The sequence below is a fragment of the Stenella coeruleoalba genome (genome assembly GCF_951394435.1).
Source record: "Stenella coeruleoalba genome assembly, chromosome: 9".
Classification (NCBI taxonomy): Eukaryota; Metazoa; Chordata; class Mammalia; order Artiodactyla; family Delphinidae; genus Stenella; species Stenella coeruleoalba.
Genome location: NC_137155.1, coordinates 74,168,467 through 74,191,763, shown reverse-complemented (window position 1 = coordinate 74,191,763; position 23,297 = coordinate 74,168,467). Strand labels below are relative to the sequence as shown.

General features: G+C 33.4%; 1 long non-coding RNA gene across 2 annotated transcripts in view; it reads left to right on the top strand.

Moving 5' to 3' along the window:
- The window catches only part of LOC307191942, a 94,439-nt gene that overhangs the window by 37,745 nt on the left and 33,397 nt on the right, over positions 1–23,297 (top strand). For both annotated transcript variants that reach the window (XR_013829905.1, XR_013829906.1), the window contains exon 2: positions 5,740–5,834. This is a non-coding gene — a long non-coding RNA (uncharacterized lncRNA). The remainder of the gene's footprint in view (positions 1–5,739; positions 5,835–23,297) is intronic.

The following is a 23,297-nucleotide window of genomic DNA, read 5'->3' as shown; positions in this document are numbered from 1 at the left end:
AATTAAATGTTTACTAAGTGTTTAGTATATGACACCCTGGGAGAAGAAGCCATGATTTCTGTCATGAAAATAAGTAGTTTAATGTAATATGCATATTTTGATAGGAGTACAGAATGTCATAGTAACACATTTTCCTAGGTAAATCTGCTCCCTTTTGTATAATTTTAACCTAACAAGGTCATTAAAATTAAAAAAAAAAAACTTTATTTCTCCACAGGCACATATTTTATGTTTGTGGAAGAAATAAGAAGGACTTCTCAATATTTTTAATCTTGTACTAAGCAATTCAGAAATATGCCTAAATCTGTCTACTCTGACTATCCACCATTTTATTTACATGATTCCTTTGCAATAGTCAAAACAATTACCTCTTTTTCCTAAAAAAGGCTTGATCTTTTCTATCTTGATCTCTTTATAAATATTATTATTTTATGTATGAAGCATCTCTGTATATTGAAATTCTCTCCACCATTCAATATCCATTTAAAATTCCTTTTCCATTAAAATTCCTCATATCATTTTTGCCAACAACTAACTTCATAATATTTATTCTCTCTTTTATTTCCCTTATTTTTATACCCAAAACCCTTTCTATATTCCCCATTATAATATGTAAAATGTTCCAGTCAGAAAAGGAATTAGAGAGAGAGTTATGAGAATTTTGAGGAAATCCCCCGTTCCATGGCTCTGAAAAGAAGTCAGGAAAGGGGACTGAGAAGGAGCAACCAAAGAGTCCAGGGAAAAATAACAAGAGAAAGTACAATGAGAGTATGTAGGAATAAAGAAGAAAGACAATGACTGAAAAACTCATCAAATTTACATGGGTTGTAGTGGAACAATGTGTGTGTGCCAAGTGAACAAATCTTTCTGTGGCTTTAAAAGATGTGTTTAGTAGTTTATCTGTAAATAAGTCCATTGATGGAGGGAAATAAAGAGTTAAGGGAGATTTTTTGAAAACAACTTTATTGAGACATAATTTAAATACAAAAACTGCATATATTTTATGCGTGCAACATAATGAGTTTGGACCTATGCATACAACTGTGAAACCATCACCACAATCGAATAGACATATACATCACGTTCAAAGGGAAGAATTTTTTTAAGTTATATTAAATAATCATGGAATTAACCCAATTAAAATAGATGAATATAAAGAAGAAAGAAGTGATAAATGATATATAAAGTTCAGGAAAAAGTGAGAGAACTTAAAGCCTAGGTTATTCCTTTGCCTTAGCTAAAAGGAGGCATAGCTATACCAATTAAACTAATCTGAAAAGAATGACTGATGCTATAGATGTGCAAAAGATCGTCAGTTTATAGATGTGATAGTGAGAATTTGATGGAGTTGAATCTAATATCTTTAAATTTTTCTCCGTGAGGTGCACATGAAAGAAGTGGTAGGGGGTTGGATATTTAAAGGTACTGAAAAAAGTTTGAAACGATTTTGCGAACAATGAGAGTTAGAAATGACAGAGAAATGTAATAAAAATTTGGAGTAGTTGAACTAACAAGGAGTATGCTTGTGATGTCTTAAAATGTTAATAAAGCTGTTAGGAGTAATATGCAGTATGATGTAGTATTCTTGAGGGAGGGGGATGAAACAGTAATGTGCATTGCTCTCAGAACTGAAGTAAATGGTATTAAAAGACTTTTCTCTAAAGCAGAATAATATCTTGGAATATTTCTTGGTGTAAACTTGCACACATGTACATACATAGTTTCCTAACACTAATTGCCCTTCCTTCAAAGAATCAGCAGCATCCATTACCTGAGGAAAACATCAAAACTAAAGGATTTTTTCTCTAGGGTATCAGTGTTTTTGATTTTCAGGAGCCCAAGCTTTTGAATATAAAAAGCTAAGAAGCTGAAAGACTGGGGAATACATACTATATTTGAAATAATGTTTTTATTATTTAGGCAGTTTGGAAGTATCTCAGACGAAAGCTACCCAAAAACACAGTGGCTTAAACAAGGTAAAAATATTTTCCACTTTCACATAAGAGACTAAGGTTGTGGTCTAGTCTAATATGGAGGCTTGGCCATGTTGATGACCCAGGTTGTTTCTCTTGTTTTCTGACATCCTCAACACACAGCCTATATCTTCAGTTCCCATAATCAAGGTCCACATTACAGCCTTTGGGAAATGAAAAATATAGGAAGTGTAAGACATGCCCATGTTTTGGAAGAAGTTGCCCATCTCACATCTGCTCACATTTCACTGCCAGAACACATGACCACACCCAGCTGCAAGGCGGACTAGGAACTGTAGCTTTGTGGGAGGAGGGGTGTATGTTCAGAAAAGAGTGCATAGCCAGTGGTCAGTTAAAATCTGAAGATTCTATTTCTAAAGGAAGAAGAAAGTGATACATTCTACAGCAGTCTCTGATACAATATACCCCTTTGGTATATTGAAAATATACACACAGAAAATACATTCAACATTTTCACAAGACAAGACAACCAAATGACTGATCCAGTTACTACATTCATCTCAAGGTCTAAGTCCTCTGGGTTATGGGTACTCCTCTCCAGCAGATCCATATGTGATTGATGAATTAAAAATTAATAAGCATGTTATCTGCCTCCTTCTATCTCAAATAGTATAGCAGAAACAAAAAGAGTGCACTTTTTAAACTTCCATTCAGAAACAGAAAGAATGAGAACTATTGTCAGTCAATTGTAATGATAAATCCCTCTTGAAATATTGTAGTGAGAATCTTCTTTAGAACATCTGGCAGTCAGGATTGGGTCTCTGAAAGTATCTTCTTGTCCACTATCCTTCATGGCCACATATGAAGAGACATTAGATCATTGGTCCTTCTTGGTGATTACACAACTCTTGCTGGTGCAATTTGGGAATACAAAAGTTTTCCTTCAGCGTTGAACAGTCACGTGTTTGTGATTTCCTTCACATAAAAAAATTCTATTAGTAGATGTCCAATAAGAAAATGAACAAGTGATAAAGTTTCCTTAATAGGTCTCATCAAGAAACCAAGTAAAGATAACACGTTGTAATGGTTCTTAAATGTCAAAAGTCTTGTCATTTATTTAGATGGGTTGATACTCCAACAAAATAGACACTTGCTTGGGGAAACTGAAGCCTTGGCAGTGAAAGCAATACATTTACTGCAGTATGTTGATGGTTTGACTATCATTGTATGTCAGAGAACAAGTGATGAGAGTTGCTCAAGAAAAGGTTGTGGTCAGAATGTCGACTCTTTTAGAGCCTCTTCATATCACTGCTTTAATTTAGGAGTACACAATAGCTTATTGTTTTCATCCCTGAGAAGCCCCAAATTATAGTTTTATCCCTCAAGATAGGTTGCAGGCTATAGGCAGTAGGAGGTCCACTTAGCAAAGTTGTATCCCTTCCTTCAAGGTAAGTAAACCTAGTAGCTTGATTTCTTCTCAGTTCTAGATGTTTAGTGAAAGTGGAAAAGAGAAACTGACACAAGCCAATATTATTAATTTTAAAACATTTCCCCATGTCTCCTAAATACAATTGGCTTCTGGCCTGACTCCCAAAATATTGCAAACAACCGTTTTATCTTGCTTCAGAATGACAAGGTTTTCCAGTTTTCTAGTACACATTATATGTTTCCTTGATGCCTTACAGTCAAATGTTAAGCCAATATATTTTAGATTTTTATTTACGTGAGTGACCCACTTTTGTTAGAATATTTTATGGTAGTTACAATAAAGACTTAGCTGTCGAGAACACAGAACACTTTAAACAGGACAGTTGTCCTATATACATAAAATTCCAATGAAATTCCAAGGAAATGTATATATGCTTGATGATTCTAGGTACTCATAATCCTCCTAATTTGTTTCCCTGTCATTTTTAAGATACATGTTTCATCTTTTAGCATCAAGGTGTTTGCTTCTGTTCCTGGCCACATTCTATGCACAGGAGGAGAACTGGAACATGAGAGAAAAATTACCTGAAACTTAGTAACAAGGCAAAACTAAAATTTGAATGGCAAATCTTTTCTATGTTATAGAGAGGCAAAGTCCACACAAGCACTGTTTGGAGAACGTAGTTAGTTAATCTCACTATTATTAATTGATCCCAGATTTAGTGAAACTGTTTGCTAATTTGTTAATGTTTTGGCCCTGTGGACATTATTCAATTTTGTATCTAATCCAGTAATATTATTCTAACATTTTCTTTGTTAAATTGCCTTTGAAATCCGTGATTTACAGATGGCCTTTGACCATGTCATAACATACTGCTTGTTTCCTCATTAATTAATACATTAAATAAAATCCTTGGGCTTCCCTGGTGGCGCAGTGGTTGAGAGTCCGCCTGCCGATGCAGGGGACATGGGTTCGTGCCCTGGTCCGGGAAGATCCCACATGCCGTGGAGCGGCTGGGCCCGTGAGCCATGGCCGCTGAGCCTGTGCGTCCGGAGCCTGTGCTCCACAATGGGAGAGGCCACAACAGTGAGAGGCCCGCGTACCGCAAAAAAAAAAAAAAAGTATATATATATATATATATATAAATCCTTGGTACATATTTATTTTCCATTTGTCTTTTGATTGTCATGATTTTAACTTCTGAAAATTATACCATACCAAAGGCAAGCCATTCCTTTTAGTGGCACAACCTGAAAGTTGCTCATACATCTATGGTTATAACATGGTAACATAGCCACACTTAACTACAAATGAGGCTGTGAAATATAGAATTTTTTTTCTGGATGTCAAGGGGCCCAATTAAAATTCAGGGGATTTCATAGTAAAGGAAAGGGAAAGTGGATAGTGAAGGTCACCTATCAGTTTATAATTTATAAGCCATAATTGGTTTTCTTACCCTGTATGAAACAAGATTTTCCTGGGCTATTTCATAAAGAGAGATAAATCAAAGGGAAACACAGTATTAGATTCTAATGAGAGGTTCTGCTACACCCTCAGAGTTGGGTCCCAAAAATGAGGGAAATCACAGAAACCACTCAACTGGTTAGAGAGAATCTAAGAACAGAAGCACCCTGTGCCTTGATTTTTAGGTGAAGTCTTGTCATGTTAGCCCATGCTTCACATGGCGTGAGTATTATACAGCTGAAAGGACTATGTGAGGTATCTAGGCTCATGGCCCTAAGATAGACTGATCAGGAACCAGCAATCTTTTTATTACAAGGACCAGATAGTAAATTTTTTTGGCTTTGTAAACCATACTGTCACAAGCAAAAGCACTGAACTTTGCTGATGTAGCACAAAAGCAGCCATAAATTATACTCACACATCTTTGGATGTAACAAAACCTGAATATATATATATATATAGTCAATTTGAATTGAATTGTACACTGCACTTTGCCTGGAACACAAATCACAAAGATCTATTCACTTGCTAGTCACCATAATAAAGGAAAATTAGCAACCTGTATTGAGATTTTTGAGTTCTTATTTAATCAAATTCCTTTGTACTATAAGGTGCATTTTACAAATTTGTTTCTTAATAATCATCTTATTACTGCTAATTTCACTTTGAAGTTGGCTTCTTATTCACAGCTGTATTTACAGGAAGTATTAGATTTCATGTTATTATCTTCACTTATAAGCATTAATATGCCTTAGTCAAACTGCATGACTTCTATAATACAAGTCATGAGAGCATAAATATTTCTCAAGTTTTTTATTGCATATGAGTGAAAATATCACTGTGATTTGCCTAGGTATTTAGGTTAGAAATATTATTGTGATAGTGCTAATTCTTACATTCTTCTCCTTTCAGATTCTCAGTAATATTGGCATTACAAATCTATGCTTTCTAGGTGAAGAGCACCTGTATGCACGGCAAACTAATTCAAGAGCTGTCAGTGATATATAGTGAGTAGCCTCCTGATTTTTATTCTAAGTATTACAAATAGAAAATAATCTTCTAAATGTTTTTTCTCCTAAAATATCCACCTATATCATTTGGTAATGTTATTCTTCTTTTAAAATAAAAGAAATCTTTTTCTAGGATAAATTTGGAATATATATGTTGTTAGGATTACAGGGTAAACTCCCCATATAAAACCGTTAAATATCTGAGTTTTATATCTCGGAATTGTGGCTGGGACCTCAAAACCAAAGACTATTATACTTAGTGACCTAATATTCTAAAGAGAAGTGCTAGACAGAAGTTTATAGGGTTTGCTAATAGAGACAAAAATTTGCTTAAGGACTGCAGATTTGCATGTCTTTTCTTTCTACAACCAGCTCATTCCATGCTAAACACACTGGCTACTTAACGTTCCTGGAACACGCTAGTCACCATCTGGCCATAGGGTTTTGACCTTGCATTACCTTTGCCCAAAGTGTTTTTGTCTCACTCTCATCTTCTTCAAGTCTTTGTTCCAATCTCACCAGGTCATACTGCTGATTACATTCACTATTTCGTTATACTGCTCTACTTTTCCTCTTTTCTACAGTTCTTATTATCTCCTAGGATATATCATAATTTGCATATTTCTTGTGCTTATTATCTGTTCCCTGCGTCTAGAATGTAACTTCCATAAGAACAGAGATCTCTGTCTGCTTTGTTTATGAATGCATCCTACGTATTTAAATAGTGCTTGACATAAAGCAGGTGCTCAACAATATTTTTGGCAAATAAATGAAAGAATCCTATTTAAAAAGACTTTTCTGAATAAATCTGCCATATGTTGCCAATATGTTTTGTAGTATCTATGTTTGGAAAAGTATGTATCTTACTGCTAAAAAGGAAAAAAAACCTGCAGTCACTTCATAATTTTATGAAAACAAAAAGCTAATTTTAATATTTATTTTAGGTAAATTTCCTGGCAATTAAAGTATTTATTTTTTTTAATTAAGATAAATGGATGCAGATTAAGTTAAAGATCTTATATACAATAAGATAACTGAATATAATATAATAAGATCTTTAATGTAAAATGAGGAAAGCAAAAATATAGTTTCTATCTAGTCCAAGGTTATATTGTTTGAGTGCAAATTAAATGTGTAGTGTCTAAAGGAAAAGGTAGTGATACCAAAAAAAAAGCTTCATTTTCTTAAAAGGATAAAAACATTATAAATGCAAATTCTAAAAGGAATTATTAAAAAGATAATTGTAGGACATAGTGGATACTTTTAAAAAATTACATTATAGAAAATAAAAAATACTCTTCCTATACTAATTTGGTTTTGTTTTTGCTTTTACAGAAAATACCTGACATTAAATAGATTAAATAACATTAAATAGATCACAGTAAAGATATGTCTGTGAAAGCATAAGGAGTTTGAATTTTATAGCTCCCTGATAATGTTATTTGATAGTTTTTATTTCATTGATTCATTTTTATCAAATTTCTTATGAGAAAATTTACATACGTAAAATGTATCCATTTTAACTTTACAGTTAGAGGAGTTTTGACATATGTAAGCATGTAACCAGGGTGGCAATCAAGATTAACATTTTCATCACCCCAAAACATTTCTTCATGAACATTTGCAGTCAATTCCCCATTGCTCCCAATCCAAGGTAACTGCCCACCTCTGTCATGACAGAGGCAATATGCCTTTCAAAATCTCCTTTAAAAGGTATCAAAATTGCATAATCTTTTTTGTTTCTGACTCCTTTCACTAAGTATAATGCTTTTAGAATTGCCCATAATGTTGCATGTATCCATTCTTTTTTATTGCTGATAATTTTCCATTGTACAGATACACTAATTTATTCATTCACTCACCTCCTGCTGTATATTTGTATTTTTTTCAGTTACTATATTACAGGTGCTATGAAAGTATGTGTAAAAATGAGCATATGTTTTAATAGCTCTTATATAAATGGATCATATGTTAAGTATATGTATACTATTTTAAAAAACTGCCCAACTATTTTAAAAGTGGCTATATCATTTTACATTGTCACTAGTAATATATGAAATTTCTCATTACTCTACATCTTCATCAACACTTGGTGTGGTCTGTTTTGTTTGCTTGTTTGTTTATTTGTTTTAATTTTCATCATTCTAGTTGATATGTATTGGTAGGTCATTGTGGTTTTAATTTGCATTTCCCTGATAGTACTTTCTTAATGAGCATATTTCCTACACTGTCTTAATCAGAGCAGCCCACTGTTAAATAATTTACATATGATGTTTCCAGCAAGATTTCATTTAAGAATTAAAAGTTTAAAGAAAGATTCCATTGAAGGAATAAAGTTAAAGATTCCCTCTAACTGATATTTTTTGAATCCCTCTTTTCTCAGAAAGTGGCTTATGTAGTTTGGGTCTTTTTGTTCCGTTTCAGCATTTTTAAATACTTGAGACAACTACAGCAAGTATTAATACAGAGGCAGGAATGGGCATCTTACATCAAGTTATAAATTAAGTTTAATTTAAGGTAGTAATCCTTTTTAACTTGATATATGGTGTCCATTCCAAAGAAGGGAGGGAAAAAAATTAAAATAATTCACCATGATTAGAGATGTGACAAAGCATAAAGTGTCATTGAAATTTACCTGTTTATATGCACCTCATTATTTATATCCAGTTTTATTACTAATTTTTAAATATTGAAATTTTTACCCCTTCACTCTGAGTTTAGCAACCAATTATAGTTTCATGGTTGTCTCATTCATTAGGGAAATGTGTTCAATAATGTCAGGAGACTGTTTAAAACCATGAAAAAGGACATAGCCAAAATCTCACAGCCAACAGAAATATTGGAGAATAAGCTGGCCTGTGACAAATGTTTGTGGAACTCTTCTATGAGTTGAATGTAAAGAGCAAAGAATTCTAGGGCATGTAATTATATTATTTTCAACAAATAGCACAAGCAAATGTTAGCAATGATCATTGCTCTGTAAATTTTTATTAGGTCTCTCTTAGCCTGGCTAATATTTCCAATCTTTAATAGCACAACTTAGAGCCAAAAAGCAGAAGTTTCCTGTTATGTGTCAAGAAGCAAGGACATTGCAGTGAATCCTCTGATATGTCCTGACGCTGCCTTGAGGACTTGGTTAAATGCATAAAAAATCATTCCAGAGAATAAATTTTTCATTAGCCACATTTGTCATTTTATGCATAAGAAACCCCATAGAGCCTTACCTATATGAAATGGCCTATCCTTGGTCTGAAGAGCAAGGAAAAAAATGTTATATAGTGCTGTCTTCTTTGACCTCTGTCTTTCAAATAAATAGTCCCTGTCTTTAAAGACAGTAGGTTAGCTTAATTTACATCTTCATAAAATAATTAGAGAACTATTGAGAAAACCATTCTTTCTAGGGAAGCAGTTAGATCCTCCTCTTGAAGAACATGGGCGAAGTCTATTATTAGATACCATTCTATGGGCCTCATAAAAAGACAGATATCTTCCTATGATAAACAATGCTTAAGGCTTGGCATCTTGGATGGGGCTTAATCTTGAGCAAGCAGTGCATGGGCTTCCTGAGTGTCTCCTGTGTCTTGACCAGAGTTTATTTTGGCTGAACCTTACTTCATTAAGTCAATGTTTGATTACATATCTCTAGAACAAAATATGAGCAAAAATCCATTTTCACATGCCATTTGGCAATTTTTGGTAGAGTTCACTGATGCATTTGACAAAATGTTTTCCTCCATGGTGGAACTGCCCATCAAAAATCTATCCTTCCAATCTATACATCCTCCATCTGGAAAAATGGTACCTATATCATTACAGAGCCTTACATTTTATTGTCCCCCCAAAATTCTATTTTATGTCAACTGAGGGGAGGTATAGCTCAAGAAATTGTTAATATAATGTCTGCATATTTCTTAGAAAACATTAATTGCAATATATAATTCATCACCCATATATAGGAGTTAAATCAAAATTGGAAAATATAAGTTACATCAGAAAATTTTCCTCTGCCTTTAAATGAGATACCCAAGAATTTTCACTTCTCCATCATCTCTAATAAGTTATTTATTGGGAAGGTTACCCTAGAGAGCCCAGTATGGTTGGCAACATATAACCATAATTGTTTATCTTGGAGGCTCAGAGTTATATTTTTCCATAATTACATTTTAGGATCATTGCTGATTTTAGGAAGCTCAGTATATCCCACCCCAGATTTTAACTATCTATTTTTGGAATGAACAAGAGAAGGACTTTGTCAAAAGATAGCTAAGATTAGGTGATTACTGTGCATCAAGACAGGGTTGATTATATTAGGTGAAAATAAACCCTCAATAGAAAGGAAATACTGAGAAGAAACTTAGTTATTAGCTGGTGGAAATGTATCTCATCGTAAGCCAGACACTTTTGATGAGATGAATGGAAAGTTATGTTGATAAGAATGAAATTAAGTTGATTAAATGATTATCTGGGTCTGAAAATTTGGTCATTTTTTTTTTTTTTAGAGTCTCAAATTATCCATGTCAAATTTAAGGAGACAACCTAAAACTGCAGGATTATTTTCTCAGTTAGCTTTTTAAATTCCTCTTTTGTAAATTCCTGAATCTTAACATGTAAAGAAAGTGATAAATCCTTATTCTTGGGGGGTTTTTCAATATAATTCTAACCTTGGTTAATTAGTATGGGTGCACTCACTGTTATGCAGAGGTGTCTAAGAATAATGACAGCCTTCTTCTCAAACCCTTGTTAGTGTTACCTTCAGCACCTCTAATATTAGCAATTATAGTTCATAGAGATACTTGAGGAGAACTGCAGAAAGAAGCCTTAAGCCTTGCGTTGAAAGAACGTGCCTTGGTTTAAAGCAGAGGTATACAAAGGAAAGGTAGTGATTATGGATTCCCTTTGTACCTTCTTTCAGTGAGTCATTTGGTGAGATTGACTCAGAATTCTTTTTTCTTTTCCTCTAAAGTAAGATCTGAGAAATGACTTAAAGAACTCTCCTTAAATTAATGGGTCCTTATGTTGTGATGAACAGATTGGACAATATAAAGTCATTATGTTTTATATCAAATATATTTCATTAAAAAAACTAGATTAATAATTATTTCAATTGATTTTAAGGTATTTTTCCTAAATTGTCACTGGAGCCAAACTTATCTTTATCTTAGAGTAATCAGGAAGGGAAGAAGGGAAAATATTGGGCTTGAGGTCCTCTAATCTATTCAGCACAATGATTTATATAGTAAGATAAGATTCCTCACTGCAACTAAGTGGATTACATTATTATTTTTGGAAGAATCATTTAGATCCAATGACTAGGAACAATATGTTGCGGTTTGGAACAGTACAAATATGAGATTTTAAAGTACTAGAGACCTAAGTTCAAATCCTCATTCAGCTGCCTTATGAATATTTACCTAAAGAAAAATGTCTCTGAATTAATCTGAGCAATAATTTCCTCATATGTAAACTAAGTAACAATAATATTCACCCCATAGGGTGAATATTATTGAGAGTATTAAATGAAATAGTACATATAACCCACCTTTAAGTTATTAGTCTGTTAAAAAAAAAAAGATATGGTTCTGTAAACTGGCTCAGGTCTGGGAATTGATTGAGGGTCATAACTATTTCATGATTCAGGTTAATGACTTTTGTTCACTTGATCTAGAAATCCTCCACTATATATATATGTATATATAGATCAAGTAAGAATTTAGTAAATTTTACATCAATTTCACTTCCAGGAACACCATAATTAACTAGCAAACACCACAGGTCTCTGAGAGTCAGGCTATTCTGATTGCTGCTTTGACTTTGCTGTTCATTATGGTAACCAGGCCCACCTTGCCTTTGGCAATAGAGGGTAGCCACTTGGCCTGAGGCACCCTGGGATCCAATTATCCCCAATGCATTTAGGTTCCCAATTCAGTAGCAGCAGTTTCCACTACAAAGAGGAGCTATCACAGAGCTCTTCAAGGATGCTGTACTGAGAACATAGCTGACACTAATAATGTTATAAACATTTTATTGTCATATATAATAGTAAGAATTATTAATGAAACATGACTATTCCTATTCCAAAATAGAAATAAATATAATTATACATACAATAGATATTTTGGCACATCTTTAAAGTGCTTGTTAAAAAATTCTGATTCTAGAGCTGCAACTTAACTGTTCTAAAACAGAGTATATGCAAGTCAGTTGCCAGAGTCTGCATTTTTAGCAAGTGTCCCATTTTATTTTTATGCATGCTAAATTTTGAGAATATTTTTTGTAGTGCATTGCTTTTCTAATATAATTACTTGGGGCAGTATTATCTTGATTTTTACAGTCCTTAGTTGTAACACTTTCAGATTTTTTTTTGTTCCAGAATTGATAAAGACAAGAATAAATTGATAATGTTTGAGTCACCATATGACAGACGTAAGGCAACATCAACTAAAAAAATTAGTTATATATGTGCAAACTAGTTATATATGTGTGTATACGTACATAAATATACAATTACCAGAAACAGTATGTAATGTGTGTCTTACTTATATAAGTTATAATTCTTCTAACTAGGGAATTGACTAAAGGAAACAACTCCTAATCCAAGTGAGATTCTCTTCTTCTTCCAATTCTCTGTTTCTGTGTTATCTATTGATCTGTTCTCTGCTCTGTTCTATTTATGTCAGTGTTCGTTATCTTATATTAAGCCTCTGGATTATACAGAGAAATCTTATGTTTTCATTGACAGTTCTGAGTATATTCTTTGATTTCAACACCTCCAGACTGTAGTGTTAGTTTCTGGCTCAGTTTGAATAGGACACATTGAGAATTCCAAAAACATATTGCCTCCCAAAACAAGGGCAATAGAAACATAGAATATACATAGGAATAAAAAGCATACAGAAAAATGCTCTTCAAATCTTCAAGTGTACATTGGAAATAAAACACTGTGTTAAAGATGAGAAACACATCATCAGTCCTCTGGTACTGTTACTGTAGCCTTTTGTTTTATCAACTTCATATGCAAATTAAGTAACAGACTAAAATCGGTTTCAAACTGTTTGAAAAGCATGACAAAAATATGTAGTATGTTAATCTCCTTTGGAACCACAGTTATAATTACTTTCTTGCTTATCCAAAGTTTGCATTTATAAAAATGTAGATAGAAGCAGACATCAGAATTCATTATGAGGCAGTATGTTCGATTATCTCATTGCTTCTCTGTTGACTAATTGTTACAATACTAAAAATATTATTCATAGACTCACAGGCTTAGAAACATTATCTTTAGTGTATTTCAGAAACAGTTTTTAGAGCTTCTGGTTTTAGTGCCACCAGGTGAGGACCTTGGAAGTTCTTACTCTCATCCTCACAACAACCAGAAGAGCTGAACAAACTGAAATCCAGTGACTTTCTTCCGACCCATTGAAGGACTGAAGTCACAGGGCAAACTATCACCCCAAAATCTGGAGAGACAAGCAAATCCAGAGTCATAGCCTAGATCTCCTTACCGGGAACAGAAGCCTCTGGAGCCACAAACTGATAGGAACACTTACAAGGTAAGCTTTCTGGAGGTAAAACACTTACAAGGTAGTTGCTAGAAGCTGAGCATTCTCTAAGCCGACAGTGAGAAATTCCCAGGGGCTAGAGTCTTAGGGAGGCCTTATTCTATTGTGGGTTTTACATCCAAGAACCACACAAAGTTCTCAAGGTAAAGAGCCAGGAAAGATCCATTCATGACACTATTAGAGGGAGGTGAACTTTAAAATACATCCAGGACATTTTCTGTAACAGAAGTTTCCTTTCAAGGAGAAAAGACTAACAGAGCATTTTCCCAAGAGAAGAAAGGCATTTACCACTCTCCTGCCCCTTTGAGGCTTCCTGTCCCACTTAAGTGGGGAACAAAAGCTGAGAAACACTTACAAAAGTCACAGCCCTGGGACAGAGGCCCACTGAAAGACTGAGATTGAATCATGAGATCATAGAAAGCTTCCACTTCCTCATCCTTTACCACCAAACCAAGAGGGCTTACAGCTAAAAGACCTGCAAAACACAGAATCTCTCTGAGGAGGAGTACTTAGGGAAGCCCAGAATCAACAAGGGAGATAAAAACAAGAACATTAGAAAAATTTTAAGCCTCATAGCAACACAGATACAGCAAATATTAGACACAGCACAACTCCTAACCAGATTAGCAAATTTAAAGCTAATCTATGTCCAGCTGTCAACAACAAAAAAAATAGTTATATAATGCTATTATTGCTTTTAATTAGATCCTGTTTTTCTCTTTATAGACAAATTCAAACACATGAATCACAAGAACACATTTTAAGGAACAGTTTTATAGTAGTACCAGAAAGGAAAAATAATTTCCCTAGTACTCCTGACCCCCAACATATTTTTTATTGTATATACATTCCATTTTCAGTAAGATAAGATTTTTAGTCAGGATGATATACACAATTGCTTCATTATTTTTTAATTTGTGTGGTTGACCTTCTCATAAATCTTTACAGACTAAAAAAATGTTTTTGAAGTTTTCACGTGTTGACACAAGATTAACAAATTGCTTCTACCTTCAAAGGGAGTATGTATAAACTAGAAGGAGAAAGTCAAAGAATCTGAGCTTTAGGAAAAAACTCACCAAGTCAGCTGACAGATGTTTACTCTCATGGGGGCTTAGATCCTGGTGGTAGCTGAGCAGTCTACAGAATTGACATATATGCAAATAGTGACAAAAGTGTATTAACTCATTCAATTATTCTATTTCTCTTTTAACTAAAAGATCAACCTGAAAAACCAAAAACATAAATTAGCAGCAACCAGTGTGCGAGTGTTTATATGTGAGATGTGGGAAGAGTCAAGAGCAACTTTGATAAATATGACATTTTGGCATTTTATGAACTAAACACTAGTTACCACAGTTTTAAAATAAAAATGTCAAATATCTGGAAAAATAACAAAGTGATGAAATTGCAAAGAATTTAATGCTCTCTGAATTAACAGTCTACAAAATCTAGCCTGTTTTCCTAATCTCATAATAAATATCCTACATCCTAAAAGGATTGAAAGAAGTAAAGAATTAACAAAAAATATAATGGAGAAAGATGTAAATTTCAGTTGAACTAGAGTTTACAGGTATATAAAATAATTACTACAGCAACACTGACAACAGCAACATTAGTTAAGATAAGTGACAGCAGGTTTGCCCAGGACAATCCTGGCTTGTTCATATTTTCCTGACTGAAATATTAGTATCATGCCATTTCACTCTAAAAATTAACCTATAAGACCCTCTGAGATTTTCCTCTCCTCATATCTCCAGTCTCATGCTACCCTCTCTAAACTCAACTCATCCTTAACTATTCAGTACTTCCTCTGGTTTTATGAATAGCATAAATGTGGCATGAGGTTGTTTTATACCAGAAACCCTCTGCCTCCTGTTTTCTGGCCAACTCTTATTTATTTCTCAAATTACATTTGAAACATCCCTTCCTTAGGGAGGCTTTCCTTGACACTGCAGCCTAGATTAATTCATTAGCTCCTCTTTAATTGTTCTAATAACACTCATTTCCCTGTTGTAATTTTCTCACCAGTGAGGTATAGTCTTTAATGCCTACCTTCTTTTCTAGATTATAAGCTCCATGAAGGCAAGATCCAAGCCTTCTTTGTGACCTCTCTTTTCCTGTTTCTTGGTAGAGTGATTGGCACAAAGGAAGAGTTTACAAGTAATAATCAAATACATAGATGATTCTGTGATGGCTCCCCTAATCTTCATCATACAAATGAGGAAACTGAGGCTTAAAAAATTGATGTATAATTCTCATGGTCACATTCCTGCTAAACAACAAGCCAGATTTCAAACCCAGGCATTCATAAATTCAAAGCCCATGCTTTTGATTCTTTAAAAACAAAGAACAAATTACATGACACATTAGGCTTTGGAAAAATCACCTACTCTTTGAAAGATGTAAAATTAAATCATCTGGTAGGTTTTGGTTATAATTGGCTTTGTTTTTTAAATCAGGTTTATTGAGGTTTATTTTACATACAATAATTTCACTAATTTAAATTATACAATTAGATAAGTTTTGCAAGTATATTCAGTCATCTAACAACCAGAATCAAGGTATCAAACACTACCAAAAACACAAAAAGTTCCCTGGTGCCCCTTTGCAGTCAATATCCAACACCCACACTTGGACCCTGGCTAACATTGATCAGTTTTGCCTTTTTCAGAATGTCATATAAATGGAATTATACATTAGGTAATATTTTGTTTTTAGCTTCTTTCACAGTTTTTGAGATTCATTCAGGTTGCATGTAGTTTATTCTTTTTATTGTTGAAAAGTATTTCATTCATATGGGTATACAACATTTCATTTACCTATTCATCTGTTGCTAAACATATGGATTGTTTCAAAGTCTGAGCAATTGTAAATAAAGCTGCTCAAAATATTTATGAACAAACCATTATGTGGATAAATGTGTCATTTTATCTTAAATAAATACCTTGGAGTAGAATGGCTGGGTAATACAGTAAGAATATGTGTAACTTTACAAGAACTTGCAAAAAGTTTTCCAAAGTGATTACAAAATTTTCACTCCTGTAGCAAGATAAGAGATTACCAATTGCTCCACATCTATTTTTAAGTGCGATAGTTTTGGGTTTGTTGCATAAGAAGAAACTATAATAATGGTAATAGAGATTGTTGATATGTAAATTTGGTTGTGGATCTATCTCAGAGAAGTGGCCTGATCATGGTAGTACTTGAAAAGCCAATTTAGTTTTGGGATTTACATGAATTCTATGAAGAATAAAATTTTACTCTTTAACCAGGCTTACCCTACCCAGTCCATTAATTCTTTATTAAAATCTTGTTCAATTACATTTTTTTGCAACAGCTACAAAAAAAGTAAATTATTCAAATGTAATACTTTCTGCACTTAGAACTGTTATAAAACAGAAGTGTTCCTTAAGGTATACTACAGTTCAATATACCAATGGAAATATAGTATTCAAAGTCTAAGTAATTGCATTAGTTTGCTAGGGCTACCATAACAAATTACCACAAACTGAGTGACATAAACAACAGAATTGTATTGTCTCACAGTTCAATAAGCTAGAAGTCTGAGATCAAGGTGTTAGCAAGATTAATTTTTTCTCGGGTTGTGAGGAAAGAATTTGTTCCATGTCTCCCCCATAGCTTCTGATGGCTTGCTGGCAATCTTTGGCATGCTTTGGCTTGTAGAAGTGTCACCCCAAAATCTTCCTTCATCGTCGCATAATGTTCTCCCTGTGTGCGTGCCTATCTCCAAATTTGCCCTTTTAAGGACACCAGTCATATTGTATTGGGACCCAGCCTAATAACGTCATTTTAACTTATTTACTGCTATAAAGACCCTATCTCCAAATAAAGTCACTTTCTGGGATACGGGGTATTAGGCTTCCAATGTATGAATTTTTAGGGATACAATTCAACGAATAACAGTTACAGTCATCACTCAGTATCTGTGGGGATTGGTTCCAGGACCCACGTGGATATGAAAATCTGCAGATACTCCATAACATGACATAGCAGAGTTGGCCGTCCTGAATTTGTGGGTTCCACATCCTGGATCACAATATGAGGTTGGTTGAATCTGTGGGCATGGAAACTGCCTATAGGAAGGGTCAGCTATATTTTGGATCCAATGATGACTGTGCTTACTGTCATAGTGTAAAGTAATAATTACTTGTAAATTTATAATAATGATAAGTTAAAAGATATATGCAGGCCTCTTTGAATTGCTTCTTACAAGATTTCACTTTTATGGATTTCTTTAAGACTAAGAATATTTCAGTGATAATGATGACAAAAAGTTACTAGTATGCAAAGCAAAAAGATAAAAGATAGAAAATTCTAAAAATTATAAATATAGGTTTTATTGAAGATAGGATATTATTTAATATTAGATAATAGATTATATTTTAAATACAGTAAATATCTTGTTTAGGTGTTTACTTTTGAAATAAGTTAGTAACATGAAGAAAAAGTGATATATAATTTTAATAATTTCGTACAGAGGGTTCAAATGTAGTCATGTATATCATTTTCTAGGCTTCACAGTTTTTATAAAAGTTATGGTAATAAAAATGGTATCCTGAATTTCATATAATTATAAAACAACTCACATCTAATTCTAAACTGTAGTAATTGATCCTAGAGGGAGATTTATTCTGTGGTTATGAAAGGCAATGGCATTTACAACTAGGATAAATTAAAGCAAATGAAGAGGAAAATTTTATTCTATGTAATACTTAGTTCATTATATTCTTAAATGACTATGCCAACCCAAATTCATCAGTAAGAGATCTGATGTATGCAAAAAAATGAATAAAATATATCACCAAGAAATAGCTTATGTTTCACAAGCATAGATATTGTTGTATTATAATTTATGTGCATTTCTCTTTCAACATAGTAAAGTGAACATAGTGAATACTCAAAATATTTAAAAACATAGATAAAATACAGTATTATTAAACACAATGTCTCTTGTACTTTGAGTTAGAGAATTTGGGAATATTTTATGTTGCTTTATATAAACTTATCCCTTCAAGATTTCTGTCCCTTTTAAGAAATTATATTGTGCTTCAGTCTATTATGTGCTTATTAAAATTCCAATAATTAATTCAATGAGTTAAGTCTAATTTCTTACAATTAAAAATTTTTTGGAAAAAATTGTTACGTTAATACATTTGGATTCCAATTGTGAATACAAGATTATTACTTATAAATAGGTATATAGTAGGCAGAATAATGCCCTCTCCCCAAAATGTCTATATCCTAATCCATAGAACTTGTGAATATGTTACCTTACATGGAAAAAAGAACCTTGAAGTTATGATTAAGTTAAAGATATTAACTTATGGGGAGATTATTGTGAAATATCCAAGTGGGCCCAACGTGTAATCACAAGTGTTCTTATAGTGAAAAAAGGAGGCAGGAGCATCAAAGAAGGAAATATGACAACAGAAGCAGAAATCATGTGATACAGAGTGATAGCTGGCTTTGAAAATGCAAGAGGACCATGACACAAGGAATGCAGGAAGCCTCTAGAAGCTACAAAAGGAAGGAAACGGATTCTTCCCTAGAACCTGAAGAAAGAATGCAGCCCTGCTGAAACTTTTATTTTAGCCTCATGGGCCCATTTCAGTCTTCTGACCTCCAAAACTGTAAGATAATAAATTTGTGTTGTCTTAAGCCACTAAGTTGTGGCAATTTGCTACAGTAGCAAAAGGGGAGCAGGACAGGTAAATGTTATGATTTTAAGAAGCTAGCATAAATAATAATGATATCAACCCTTTAAAAGATTCTTATAACTAAACACATAATTACCATATAACCCAGCAATTGCAACTTTATCCCCCCAAAATAGAAACTATATTCACAAAAAAAGGTACACAAATATTTCTACCAGCCTTATTTGTAATAACAAAATACTAGAAAGAGGGCTTCCCTGGTGGCACAGTGGTTGAGAGTCCGCCTGCCGATGCAGGGGACACAGGTTCGTGCCCCGGTCCAGGAAGATCCCACATGTCGTGGAGCAGCTAGGCCCGTGAGCCATGGCCGCTGAGCCTGCACGTCCAGAGCCTGTGCTCCACAATGTGAGAGGCCACAACAGTGAGAGGCCCGCGTACCACACACACACACACACACACACACACACACACACACACACACACACACAAAACTAGAAAGAACCAAAAATTCTTTCAATGTGTGAATGATTTAAAAAAAAAAAAACTGTTACATCCATACAATAGGCTACTAATTAGCAATAAAAAGGAGTAAACGTTTGGTACACGCAACAACCTGCGTTGTCTGATGCTATTCTAAGTGTACATAGAAGAAATATTTGAGACAATTATAAAGAGGAACAAAGTTAAGTAAGTTTTCTATATTTGACTCTAACTGGGTAATGATGATACCAGTAGAGTGTGATAAGTTATGCATATGTAGTAATACCTAGAACAACCACTAAAAAAGTTATACAAAGAGATGTACTCAAAAACACTATAAATGTATCAAAATGGAATGTAAAAAATGTTTGAGTAGCCCACAGGAAGGTGGGGAAAACGAGGGATGCAAAACAGAGAGAACAAACAGAAAACAAGAAATAAAATGGTAGGCTTAATCCCAAACACATCAGTTAACTATAGGAAATGAATATTGTGTAAATATGCCAATTAAAAGACGAAGATTGGAGAGTGGAGTAAAAAACACTGCATAACTACATACTTTTCATAGGAGACTTCGAATATAATGATGTAGGTAAGTTTAAAAGGAAGGAAAAAAGATATATGCATTATTCATCAAAAGAAAGCAGAAGTGTCTGTATTAATATCAGATAAAATAGACTTCAGAGCAAAGGAAATTATCAGGGACTAAGAAGTATGTACATAATGAATAATAAAAGGTCAATCTACCAAGAAAAATAACAATCTTCAATGTGCATGCACCAAAGAACAGCTGCAAGATACATGAAGAAAAACATGATAAACCTGAGTGGAGAAATAGACAAATCCATAAGTAAAGTGGGAGACTCTTACAGTCCTCTCAACAATTTATATAACAACAGTATAAAATATCTGAAACATTTTATAAGGATCCAAAAACATCATCACCCAACAGAATGAAATTGACTCTTATAAGACACTTCACCCAACCACAGAAGAATACACATCTTTTCAAGCATTAACAGAACACATGCTACATTATGTTTGTAGATCAGAAGCCTCAGCATAGTAAAGTTGACAATTCTAAAAATTTTAACAATATCCCAGCAAGATATTTTGTGAATATAAGCAAGTTTATTCTAAAAATTATATGAAAAAGAAAATAAACTGGAATAGCTAAAACAATTTTTTGAAAAAGAATAAAGTGTGAGGAATCAGACTATCAGATTTCAAGACCTATTATTAGTAACAGATAGTGTGAACATAGACATATAGATCAAAGAAACAAAAGAGAGAGCCCCAAAATGGACCTGACTGACAAAGATGCCCAACTGACTTCTGACAAACATGTAAAAGAAATTCAATTAAGGGTGCTGGAACAATCAGATATCCATAGGTGTGCAATAGATAGAGAGACAGACACAGACAGACAGATGGAACCTTGACTTAAACCTTATACTTTTCAAAGAACTTAAAAGGAATCATAGATTTAATATGTAAAGCTATAAAATTTTTAGAATAAAACATAGGAGAAAATCTTTGGTGCTTAGGGCTCAATGGGCAGTTCTTAGACATGACCAAAAAACAATTCCATAAAAGAAAAAGTTGATTAATAGGACCTCATCAAAATAAAAGACTTACACTGTGTGAAAACTCTATTAAGACAACAAAAAGTCTAGCTACAGACTGGGTGAAAATATTTTCAAACCTGGGATCTGACAAAGCACTCATATTTAGGTTATATAAAGAACATTCAAAATTCAACATTAAAAGAAGCAAATGCTCCATTTATAAAATGGGAAAAAAATATGAAGAGACTTTTGACCAAAGATGATATATGTATGACAGATGAACAGGAAAAGATGGTAAACTTCTCTAGCCATTAGGGAAATGCAAATTGTGATCATGATGTAGTATCACTATACATTTGTTAGAACAGCTAAAATGAAAAAAAATAGGAAAAATACCAAATGCTGGGGAGGACATAGGGAAACTTGATCTCTTGTAGGTTGCTAGTGAGAATGTAAAATAATACATCCAACACTAGAAGGTAGTTTGGCAGTGTCCCTAACTAAATATACACTAACCACATGACCCAGCAATTGTACTCCTGGGCATTTATTCCAAAGAAATAAAAACTTATATTTATACAAAAACCTGTACCTGATTGTTCACAGCAGCTTTATTATGTTTTTATTTTTTTCAGCTTTATTGAGATAAAATTGACAATTAAAATTATAAGAAATTTAAAGAGTACAACAGAAACTAGAAATAGCCCAGATGTTCTTAAACAGGCAAATGGTTAAAAAAATTGTGGTACCTCCATACAATGTTGTTTTGATATTATACTATAATTACGTAAGATATAAACACCAGGGGAAACTGTGATGTGTACACAGAACTCCAGAACTCCTTGTTACTATAACTCTTTGCAACTTCCCATGAATCTTTAATAAGTTAAATATGTATACACACACACATATATATATATACATATGTTCTATTTGGTTTCTTTATATTAGATACAGAGTAACTGAACTCATTTTCTGCTTGAATACAAGAAGAGGAGAGGAAGAAAAAACCAGGAGGAAGAAAAAGAGAAAGAGGAGGAAAGCCAAATAGGATTAGTATGATGCCTATTAAAAATAGCTTTACCAAGAATCTAGGAGGAGTTTATAATAGTACACTTGAAACATTTGAGCACCTGAAGTACAGCATATCAGGAAGGTTTACATACAATAAATATAAATAAATTTGTAACTCTTTCTTCTATGCATCTAATATAAGAATATGTCATTAGCAACTCACTGCCCTTTGAACTAAGTATAAACATTCATCTTTTGAAATAACCTTTCCCAGAATAAGTATGCCTCTTCTAGAGAGTCTATTTTTCTTCAACTCATTCAAATGACTGATATTATGTAGTAAATAACTGCTGTTCAAAGTAACAGAATTGCACCGAATAAACTGATAAAACAAATTAATCTATAACATGCAGTGTCAACTCTAACTTGCAATCTAGCAGCACGTTGTGTTGGGAAATCTTTATTTTGTTTGGTTTTCTTTTGTTTTCAGTATAAACCGTACCTAACTTCTGGAAGTATAATTAAGAATCTTACTTTATCGTTATTATAGAAGAAATGTTTGTTTAAAACAATAATTTAAATCTTAATCAGTTTATATATTTAGTTTAAAAACACATTAGATGGGGATTTCCCTGGTGGTCCAGTGGTTAAGACTTCGTCTTCCAATGCAGGGGATACGGGTTTGATCCCTGGTCGGGGAGTTGAGATCCACATGCCACACGGCCGGAAAACCAAATGTAAAACAGTAGCAGTATTGTAACAAATTCAATAAAGACTTTAAAAATGGTCCACATCAAAAAAATCTTTAAAAAACTCATTAGATGATTTTATCCTTTGAAAAATTAACATTTATTAGAATGAGTCTAAAGATTACTAATGGTAGTGTTTCAGATTTTTGAATAAGTTACTATTGAGCCAATCTTAATGTTGTCAACCAAATAATGTATACTGCTTGAAATAATCTGATATTTTTGCTTGGGGAAAAACAGTTTTTTTCACAGTAAAATTATATTTCAGTCACCTCTCTGAAATGTTTCAGATTCCACTCTTGTCAAAATAGTTGCTTTCTCTCCTAGAGAAACAACAAATCTTGTGTGAAAATTTAAGTAGATTATCTTACTGAATTGTGACTATTTTGATATTTAAATTGCATCTCATACT